Below are 12,500 nucleotides of genomic sequence, written 5' to 3' on the forward strand. Positions count from 1 at the left end.
CTACATAATCGGAGAGCTCCTCTATGTCTCTTTTCATGTAGTCGAGGGAGGTACGTCTCAGGTCATTCACACCAGCATGGACAATGACGGAGTCATATTTGTACTTGCTTTGGAGTGACTTGAGTGCGTGTGTTATGTGGCGGATCCTAGCTCCCGATAGACAGCTCACAGTCACCTTCTCCTTGTTCAGCCTGGTCAGCGGGACATCAGTGTGTCTGACTATAGAGTCACCTATTACTAGTGTATCAGGCAAGGTGTTTGGCTTTAAGGGCTGTGATTGGTTGACACACTGATTTATTGAAGTATGTGTTGCCTGTGTTTTGTTTTGAGGTGGTGGATTTTTGGGTGTCTGCTTTGGGATCCTCTGTTGTTTTGGTAAGTTTTTTATTAGAGCCTCCGAGTATGTCTTTGTGTTTTTATGTGTTTGGTTTGCAGTTGTGGTAGGTCTATGTGGGACTGGGATTGTTGTGTGTGTGGTTGCCATCTCCTCCTGTCTAAGTGAGTCTCACTTCTCTTCAGCAGAACGACATACCACATTACAGCTCTCCTGATATACACAACACAATGGGAAAGGTAATGTAGTATCTTGTCTTTCAGGCAACAACACTTTTAATTTTGAATGACTTATTGCTTAAGTACAACATTCTGCAATTAAGACAGAGACTATTTTACAGTGGCTTACAGAATGGAATTTTTCAACTGTGTTTTATATTTGCCAGGGTATTCCCTTGGCACAGATAGCAGAAGGAGACAAAATAGAGCTTTAAGTGGGTTTAAAAAGTAGCTGAAAGTAAGGTATGTAGAGATGGATTTCATCATATTATGAAATCAGCCTGGGAAAATGTGATCCTCTTGGAAGACTGCTTGTATCATTTAACAAACACGGTTGGTATTTTCCAGCTATGAAACAAAAGCTGAAATGTCCAATCTATCACAACTTACTCCCGGGGGTGGTAACAACAAGGGACCCATTTATATCTTTGTGAACCAATGGCAGACTGGACTGAGGACAGGAACCTTGCCACTTGGAAAGGGGCACAAGATATGAACAGGTACCCTCAGTGAAGTATATCTGTCCCTCCAAACCATTCTGTTGATGTTGCAGAAAATGTTTAAGTATTTCGGATGCCATTTTGACTTTCTGATATGCAGTAAATCCCGCAGTAATGAGTCAGAGGATGCTTTGCATGCCAGACACAGATCACCTCTTAACAGTATGTAGGACTGAGTATAGTGACAGGCCTTGTATCCTTTTATTAAGATATCTCTGAGCATGTTCCAGTTGTACGTCTTTGGAGAGATACATGCCAAAGGGGGCATTATATCCAATCTATCACAACGTACTTCCGGGGGTGAATGTAAAATAGTTTCATGTAGTAGTTTTCTGTAGCAGATGAAAAGAATTGCAGGAATATATAAATACCTGGAATCTATGATTTATCTGTGCTAAAGCTGAACTTTTAGCAGTATTGAAAAAAAGGATTAATTGTGAGAGGACTGGTGAAGTCCTAGAGAAGGCATAGCAAGCTAAGTATTTATTGCCTCAGGATAAATACCCCAGTGATAAGGTTGCATAGCCTTGGATGGAGAACAAAGGCTAACACATACAATCTAAGATGGTGGAGAGTTGAGAAATGTCAATATCATGATGTCTGACATCAGTGGATGCAACTATTTTTTCAGCGGAGGGGGGCCTGAACCCTTTAAATGGTATAAGTAAAGTCCTACTGAATATTCAGCTTTGTGGTTCCCCTAGAATTACAAAATGGGATTACCCCTACTTGACCTACATGACATCTGGGCACACATGATAGCTTATAACAGGTAATGGTAGGGAAGCAGAACTAGAGATTTGATAGCATGGGGGGTCTTCTCTCCATCAGAGTGGAATATTAGCAGCTGCTTACAGTTGTGGTAGGGATTCAGACATGTGACTTATTGAGAAGACATGAAAAACAATAAAGAATATTATCTGACTGAAACCCATTGTGTCATCATCATCAACCCCCTTTTTCCCTCATTTTTCTACACGAGGTCGGGGTGTCATGTTAACTGCCACCACCTCTCTCAATTCAGTGCTACATTCCTGCCTTCTTCAACACACATGCCTGAGTGCCATAGATCTTCTCTCACACAATTCAACCAGTCAGATCTTCTCTCACACAATTCATCCACTTCTCGGCTAGATGCCCTCATTTTCACTTACCTTCTTCCTGTCTGTCCCAAACCATCTCCATCAGATTGTCTTCTGCTTTTCTGCACATGTGCCTGAACCACCATAATCTGTTCTCTTTGATCTTTTCTGCAATTGGAGCTACTTTGTCTTCTACTCTTAAGTCCTCATTTCTTCATCTGTCCCACAGTGTACATCCTACCACCCATCTCAGGCACTTGATTTACATCACCTGTAACTTCCTCATCTGCTCTGCCTTTAATGCCAGGTTTCTGTACCTGCAGTAGTACTGGTCTCACCACTCTTCTGTACACCTTACTTTTCAGTTTCTTTGACATTCTTCTGACATACACTACACCTGACACTCTATACCTGTTGGCTGCAGCCCCTATGATTCTAGTTTTGACCTCATCATTCAGATTTCCCTTCTCCTCAACCACCCCTCCCAAATACTTGAAGCTGTTAACCTCTTCCACTGCCTTCCCTTCTATCACAATTCCCAGATTCGTCTGATTTCCCAGTTTGCTGCCATTGCCACTGTGTTATCCCATGTGTCTTCCATTCTGCATTCCATTCTCCTGTCCTTTGCTGAAATTCTTGCTCAGGATCTGCCTGTAATGCCATGTCATCTGCATACAGCAACTTTGTTGATCTGTCCCCTCAAACCTGTTTGCTAATGTAGTCCATCACCAGTATGAACAGTAGTGGGCTCAGAGCTGAACCCTGATGTACACCCACTCCCACTGGGAGCCCCTCTGTGAGACTGAACACTGTTTCTTCTTAAGTCACTGGGTCCTTGTACATAGCCTGCACTAATTCTACCAATGTTTCTGGGACTTTGAACCAGCACACTACTGCCCAAATCAGCTTTCTTGGGACATTGTCATATGTTTTCTCCAAGACTAGGAATGCCCAGTTGGACTCTTTCCTCATCTCTAGCTTCTTCTCAACTATCTGTGTCACTACAAACATTGGGTCAGTTGTGCCGCATCCTGATCTGAATCCGAACTGCTCATCTCCCATCTTACCTTCTACTACTCTACATATCCGTTTGTAAATCACCCTCTCCCGAACTTTCATGTCATTCTGTCAACACAATACATTCCTCAGTTTTCTAGTCCAGGAACTATTGTTAGCTGAAACCAGTTCTTAACAGGAGTTCTTCAATATTTAAAATTTAAAAGAAAACTTGGCTCAGTAAAATTATCTGAGAGAATGCTGTGTGTGAGAAGTTGTGGTGTTTTAAATAAATTAATTCCTTGTGTGTTTGTAAACCAAGCTTTCATTCCTGTTCTGTGCTTTCTCTCTCCTTAGATATTGTTTCTGTAGCGGATTTGGATTGTTTCTTTTTGCACAGTATTACCTTGCACACACCATTACGTGTACTATGAAGTAATGTTTACCGTTAGGTTTATTCATTACAAAGGCTGGGTCACCTACACAGCACAGATCTGACATTAATACTACTTCTACCCAAAACAGGAAAAATGAAAAAAATAGGTTTCAAATGAAAAATAGTATTAACCAGTACCTTCATGCAAACATTCATGTAAAGACAAGGAAATACACAAACACTTAAAACAATGGCAAAATAGATATATAAGCAACAAAAAATAAAAAATAAGTACAAATCCAAATAAAACGACCAAAGGAGGATCCAACACTGGTTTATTCACAAGTCCCTAGCGCCTCGGCTCACGCCTTCAAGGAGAATAAATTCAAAGCCATTTTCTCAAATATTTATATCATTCACAAACACTCAATTAAACAATTATTAAATAATTAAACAATTGATTAATACATCATAAAAACACTTTCCAATTGCAATCTATATTTATACCACTAGGTGTCATTGTCCCATACTTTAGTATAAAAACAGTTTCTTTATATAAAAGTTTATGTTTAATCACTTCATCATTATTACTACCTATCACTATATGTTCTAAAACAGTTGCTAACAAACCCTCTGGTTCACTATTATGACATTCTTTAAAGTGCATTGCAAGGGGACTTTCTTTTTTCTTATTTTTTATGTCCCTTATATGTTCTTGAAGTCTAACTTTAAAAGCACGCTTACTTTCCCCAATATAAAAAAGTCCACATGGACATTTTATTGCATATACCACCGCTTCTGTATTACAAAAAAACCTTCCATTTGGTTTAAAAAATTTTCCATTAATATATTCAAATGTTTGACTAACATATTTACAAGAAATACATTTTCCACATTGATATGTTCCCAATAATTCCATTTTTGTTTTTAAATTAATATGTGGTCTATAATATCTAGCATGTACTAACATGTCTTTTAAATTTCTACCTCTTTTATATGAAAATATTATATTTTCAGGAAGTATTTCTAATAAATCTTTATGTTTAAATAGAGAAGGCCAATACATTTGTATGGCCTGTTTCACTTGTTCTGCTATTAAGTCATACATTAGAACCATGTATATTTTATCTGTTTTTTTTTATTTTTGTTCAAAACGCAAATATTGTCTTCTTTTTCCATTTTTTCTTTGTCTAGCTTTCTGTAAAGACAATTTCACTTCTTCTATTTCATAACCTCTATTTATAAACAACTGGAAAGTTTTTTCTAATTCTACTTCTACATCTCTACTATTATTACATAATCTCATCACCCTTGTAAATTCACCATATGGTAAAGATTTAATAAGATGTAATGGGTGGTAACTATGTCCATCAAGAAAATGTAAATCATTTTCAAATTTTCGATATATTTTAGTGACAATTTTACCATTCCCTTTCCCTTCCAAAGTTAGATCCAAGAAATTAACTCTATCACCTAACTGAAAGCCATCAAATTTCAAACCAAATTGATTTTTCTGCAAGTTCTCCATAAATTCATGTACTTCCAATCTTCCTCCTTTACATATAAAAATCAAATCATCAATATAACGGAAATATTTTATTACATAATTTTTAAAGAAACCCATATGATATAAAAACTCTAACTCAAATGAATTCATCAGAACATTCGCATACATAGGGGCAAAACTTGCCCCCATAGCTGTACCTTTTAATTGATGGAACAACTGACCATCAAAATAAAAGTAATTATTTTTTAAGCAAAATTCCATTAATTCCATAATATAGAAGGACTGTGGACTATCTCCCAACAATTTGCTCATAGCCCTTAGGCCATAATCATGCCTAATGCTTGTATACAGGCTTTTGACATCAGCTGTTAACCAGTACATATCTCTAGTCCATACAATCGATGATATTTTTTCCAAGAATTCAAAACTATCTTTAATGTAAGATTTTTGTTTTATAACATAAGGGTATAAATAACTATGCAAAAAAATACCCATATTGTGTAAGAAATAATTACAAGCTGACACAATAGGACGTCCCGGAGGATGATCAGCATTTTTATGTATTTTTGGTAAGCAGTAAAATAATGTCACTTCACAGTTAGACATTTTAAACTTCTTAGTAACATCATCCTTTGTGAAATAGCCCAATCGTAGCCCTTTTTGTAATATATCATCAAACTGTTTTACTGCTTGTTCATACATTTTAATATCACATTTACTATAAGTTTCATTATCATTAAGATGTTCTAAACACATTTGAACATATTGGGTATAATGCATAAGAACTACTTTGTTGCCCTTATCAGCTGGTTTTATTACTAATTCTTGATTGTTAACTAAAGCTTTTAAAGCCTGCCATTCTAATTTACTCAGATTATATACAATATTTTGTTTATTCTTTTCATAATCAGCATATATTAACTCTATAGCAAATTCAATCATAGCTGTAAAATTCTTTATGCCCTCATGTGCAAACGGTGGAACAAACTGACTTCTAACTTCTACTTTTGAAGTATCTAACTTGCTATACGCATTATTATACGCATTATTATCAGCCATTGCATCTAAATCAGACAGACAAGAATGAAAACTATCATCCAGTTCATCAGAAGAAGAGGAAACCATAACATCGTCTTTTTCTTTATAAAAAGAATTATCATGTCTATTACCAAAGAAAGAAATTAAATGCAACTTGCGTATAAAACGATATACATCACTTTTTGTGACATGTAATCGTGGTAAGACAGTTGGAATATATTTCAGACCACGATTCAGTACAGACAATGTAGCAACCAATGGCAAAATAGAACCTGATTTTTCTAGAGATGAAGCCGTCTCAAGCTTTACCCCATGTGTGGGACTTTAGTCCCACCTCTCCTTCCTTCATCACACTGACTACATGTACACAATCATGGTTAAAGAGTAAACATCCTTACAAATAAAACATTAACCCCCAGACCACATCTGCGTCACTTATCATCTTCATCATCATCATCATCAGCCCTCTTTGTCACATTTTTCTACATGGTGTCTGGGTGTAGCATCAACTCTCGACATCTTTCTCAATTCAAAGCCACTTTCCTGTCTTCTTCAATGGTCAGGCCTGACTGTCATAGCTCTTATCTCATATAATCCATCCATCTCTTGGTTGGATGCACTTGTTTCCTCCTGCCTTCTTCCTGTCTCTCCCACATCCTTTTCACCAAATTGTTTTCTGCTTTCCTGTACATGTGCCCAAACCACCTTAATGTCTTCTCTTTAACCTTCTCTGCAATTGGAGATACTTTGGCATCTGCTCTGATATCCTCTTTTCCTCATCTGTCCCACACTGTGCATCTTATCATCTGTCTCAGACACTTCATCTCTATCACCTGTAGCTTCCTCAACCTCTCTGTCTTTACCACTCACTTTTCTGTACCATACTGCCAAGGGAGCCCGCAGGATTTTTTGCAGGGGGGTGCAAACCCAGAGCCCCACCCACATAGCTCACCCCGCCCCCTGCCAACACAGCCCCGCCCAAGTCCACCCACCCCAAGCCCCGCCCACACAGCCATTCCAGTGTCCCATTACTTGGCTATTTCTCCCCATTTACTGTAGACACTGTTCAAATCTGTGTGCATACTGTGTTATGCTTTAGTTCTACAATGATTACAGGCAGTTGGATTTAATTTACAACTTTTATTTCAAACATTATAGCCCAAACACTGAGACATTTACTAAACCTAAACAAAGCAATAGTCTTACAATGAAAACAGACTTGGCATTAAAGCTTCTCTACTTTTGAAACTCACATTCAATGAAACGGCATTGAAACCCACATTCAAAGAAAATGCATCTGGCCAGTGGCAGGTTATTTACCTTTGAACTGTTTTCAAGCAATAGGCTCCTTGCACACCGTTAGGGCCATGCAAAAGTTATTTGATTTACCTGATTGTATTAATTATAATATATAATTGAATTATATCCCTTGTATTACACAGCAACACTTGTATATTTCAGTGTTTCATCTACAAATTCAGTGCCTGCTGTTGTCAAAGAATAAATTGCCTATGTTAAATTAAAAAAATGGTAAGCTGGTATATTGCAATGGAAAATGGATGACCAGCTGAAAAACAGGTTCATAGTTATTAGGCATCTCATCCAAAGGAGGACATCCTGAGGACTGCAGCATACAAATGTATATGCTGTAGGAATAGAACCTCAAGCCTTTACATTAAGATGCAAGTATTATACTTGTGGTGCTACTAACATAGCTTTAAAACTTTATACCACAATAGAGATACCATTTGCTAAACAAAATGGTTGCACATTGTAAATAGACTTGGCATGAGCAGCAGTGAACTTCGCTTCCCTTAAAACTCACAGTTCCTTGAAAATGCACTTGAAAATTCCACCTGCTAACTAACTTGGGCATTTCACTTTCTCTCTCTTACAAAGATACCACACCCCTCAAGGCCTCACCCTTAGTGCAAGAAATCTTGACAAAGTCTAAAATAAATAGGGACAAATTATAAATATGGCTCTCAGAAAATTGCAAGAGTAACAGGATTTGTGTTAGTATGCATCTTTCTAAATGACATGACATCTAAAACTGAAATGTCTCATTTAGCAACTTCAATCCTTTTTAAGAGGAATATGGGGCAAAAATCTGGACAGCTGAGGGGTATGCTACCTCCCTCTTATACACACACCAAATAATTCTGGTCAGACTTGAATTAGTTCTGGGAAGGTTGCACTGAACGGCACCGTGCTTGATCTGAAGTGGGTGAAATCCTGGTAGCTAGTGATTGCAGCTCAGCAATGTGGAGCATTAAAGCATTTTTAGCAGAGCATTGTTTCATCACTACCTATTGTGTTTGCACATAAGCTGTAGTCATTTCAGACATTTGCCTTTTTTTGATTACTACAGAGTACATTTACCCACCAGAGCTATTGTGTTTTGACTTCATTGTGGAGCTAGTTGTTGCAGGGCTTGGCTTTTAAGTAAGGTAGCAATGCTTATTTACCATATACCATTAAAGCCACCCAACTACAAGTGTACTAACACACAGACACTGGTCTCCAATAAAATGTAATGAGCTTCTGAACATACTGTAATCCTGTCCTTTTATTACAAATACTGTCATATGCATTTCAATACCCAAGGCTTATACATTATCTAGCTATGTAAATATTCTCTGCATGGCAACAACGAAAAGGCTTTCAATGCTGGCAATTCTTTAACAATATGCTTACTAAAGCTTACTTGCATCTTACAATGTCCGACAAGCTTACTAAAGCTTACTTGCATCTTACAATCTCCGACAAGCTTACCTGATGTTCATTAAACCATGGCTACTTAAACAGAGCAACAGGACACTGTGATAGCATGCAGTTCCTGAATAATAAGAAGCATAAATCAACAGTATAAAAATCTGATAGAAAACCAGAACATTTTGCAAAATCAAGGACAGATGAAAAGCCACGGTCATATTTGTGATCTACCTTGGATGGGGGAATACTCTGCACACTTACTGCATAACTGCTTCTTGCCTTCCTTGGACACATCCCGAGCCACTACAATGGGGGCTGGGGTGCAATAAGTATGTCATAATTTGAAATGTCTCTGGCTGACAGTGATGGCTCTGACACTCCTACCTCTCAACTTCAGAGCAAGAAATCTGGACAAAGCCATACATAGAACTAGAAGTGGGACACAGGCCCAAAAATAAGGCCAATTTTTAACTATTGCTCTTATTAACTTAATAGAACAGGTAGATCTTGCATGAGTACAATTTTTCTGAAGGGTATAAAATCTGAAACTCAAATGTCTGCCATTATTTTCTAACTTCAATCTTTAATGACTTGCCACTAATTTGCCAGAAACCACAATTTTATGAAAAACAGACCAAAATGTGATGCAAAAATACCTGTCAAAAAAGGGACACCTTTTTAATATTAACAGTTAACTTGAAGCAGCTAACAAAATAAGAGCATCCACATGCATTTCTGAAATAAAGGTAATCTATAACTGATCATTACAGTTATAATTGTAAACCCTCCACATTTTCTTCCAAAATTGCCATTTTGGAGGAGGGATTATTAGGGGAGAGCAACATTTTGAGCCAGAATTGGGGACAATTAAGATGTTTGGATATTCCTAATCTACAAAGTGATTTGCACGTACCTCTCAACCTCTTAATGCAGGAAATCTGAACAAGGCCAAATATATTGAGGAACATACAAACACTACTAAAAATTGCTCTTGTATAAACTTAGACAGTCTTGCATTAGCATGCATTTTTCTGAAGGTTATGACATCTGAAACTCAATGTCTGTCATTTAATGGCTTCATTCCTAAATGATTTGCTAGAAAACCACAAATTTTATGAGAAACAAACCAAAAATAAGCAGCAAATATCTATTAATTCTGCAAAGATATGGACAACTGAGAGGTATAGTTCAACCGGGCTGTCTGAGTTTGCTACCCCCTCACAAAATCATGGTCAAATGGAGCCCCTGCAGCCATTCCAATGTCCCATTCCTTGGTTATTTTGCCCCATTTACCATAAACACTAATGTGCATACTGCTTTACTTCTGATGATTTAGGATTTCATTTGAAAGTTTTATTTTGCATTTTACAGCACAAATCCCAATACATATATGTTAAAGCAATGCAGTCTCAATGAAAATAGACTAACATTAATACTTCTCTGCCCTTGAAACTCACATGCATTGAAACAGCACTGAAACCCACTTTCAGAGAAAATACATTTTGCCAATTGCAAATATTAACTCTGGGCTGTCTTCAAAATCATAGGCCCCTCGAACGTAACATACACATGCTCTTTGATACACCTTCCTGACTGTATTACATTATATTCCTTGTACAATACAGTACAGTTGTTAAAGGGCATTTTAAATTTATTGTTTTGAAAATTTTTCCAGTAAACAAAGAAACAAAAAGCATCCACCAATGACAAAATTGCCCAATTCAGTACATTTCCATCATAAAAAGTCTACTCAAGTCCACCAGTATCAGTAAAAAATATACACAATCTCTGTAGTAAAATCCACATTGAAGAAATTTGTAACTAATAGAGGTTGCTGCTAGCAAACACTTTACATGTCATTGTTTAATCTACAAATAAAGTGCCTGTTACCCTTGAAGAATAAATTGCCTTTGTTGCATGCAGTAAAAAATGAAAAGCTAGTAATACAGCAATAGAGAATGGATAGCAAACTGTTAACAGGTTCATAGTTACTAGGTATCTTTGCCAAAAGGACTGCAGCATCCACCCCCTTTACAACACAATACAGCATCAGCAATGCATTTACCTACTGTGGGAGTAGAACCCACAGCCTTCAGCATCTAAAGCAAGTACACTATCTGTTGTGCTATTAATGCAAGCAAACTAAACATAATCAGCACTAAACTTTTGCTCCCCTGCAGCTCTCAGCTCCTTGTAAAATCTACTCTATACTCAGCTGCATCTCTGAACTTTGCAGCACAAGAAATCTGGAAAAAGCCGGAATTTATTGGGGTAAAAGGCCAAACAACAGGGACACATTTTAAACATTGCTTGTATAATGTTTGAAAGTCGCTAGAAGAATAAAATGCTGCTACCACCATACATTTCACTGCCACGCCTTGAACCCAGGGGACCCGTGCAAAACAGTCAAAGCAACATACCACTACGCCAAATCAGCTGTTTTGTGAAAGAGGAAGACTGAAACTTTACCATTTAGTGAATTCAGTTCTCACCATAGCACAGCTGTCAACCTCTTAGCACAAAAGACCTGAACAAAGCCAATAATGGGTGACTACAACCACCAAACATTCAGTGAATTCAGTTCTCACCATACCTCTCAACCTCTTAGCAAATAACACCCGGACAAAGCCAGTAATGAGAAAATATAGCCCCCAAACATTTTCAGTGAAATCAGTTCTTACCATAGATCTCAACATTAGCAAAAAACCTGGATGAAGCCAATAAATACCTGAACAAAGCCAATACTGGGTGAATACAGCCCCCAAACATATTCAGTGAATTCAATTCTTACCATAACTCTCAACCCTAGCACAAAGCCTGGATGAAGCCAATAATGGGGGGAATACAGTCCCAAACACAGGGATACATTTCAAATATCCATCTTGTACACTTAGAAAATTGCTAGAATAAAAGCTTGCTTTTGTTACCATACACTTTCTGAAGAATATGAAGTCCGATATTGAAATGTGTCCATTTACATTTATTAACCAGGAAAGTCTGACTTTGAAAAAAAAAAAGCTAATTTTTTAGCAGAGGCCCAGGGAGAAACACTCCAGACAGCCAAGAATAAAACCAGATAACATTTAGCTGTTAGGCAACAAGGACACAAATGCAGAAACCACAGATTTTATGAGGAACAGAAAAGGTATGAGGGAAAATCCTGCAATATTTTTACAAATGGTGGTGGGTAGGGAATTCAGGCTCTTGCCACTTGGGCCCAAGGTACAGGGTTCAAGCCTTATTCTCTACCCACCACCATATACACCTGGGGCATTTCACACACACACACACACACACACACACACACACCTACCTGAATGGGTCCCATCTTCTGTTCCTGAATAATCCATCTGCGTCCCTGCTCTCAAACTCCTCTACCTGAAGGTGGATGATGTCAGCATGCCTACCCGCGACTGGACTGTTAGCACAGACTTGATGATGCCAGCATGCCCGCCTGTGACTGGACTGTTAGCACAGACTTCTTAAAGAAGAATGCACTATCTTCTTAAAGAAGAACGTAAGAACGCACAAAAAAAAAAAAAACTTTGTTTGAAATGATCTACTAGTCAGCCGATTCCAGGGGGGTGCAAGTGCACCCCCTTGCACCTACCTGCGGGCGCCCTTGCATACTGCAGTACTGGTCACACCACTATTTTGTACAACTTACTTTTCAGCCTCTGGCCTTTGTCTGTCAAACACTACCTCTGAATCTCTGTGTCAGTTGGCTGCAACTG

This window comes from Protopterus annectens, chromosome 2.part0 (assembly GCF_019279795.1).
Source record: "Protopterus annectens isolate FY-2018-M chromosome 2.part0, PAN1.0, whole genome shotgun sequence".
In the NCBI taxonomy this organism is placed as follows: Eukaryota; Metazoa; Chordata; order Ceratodontiformes; family Protopteridae; genus Protopterus; species Protopterus annectens.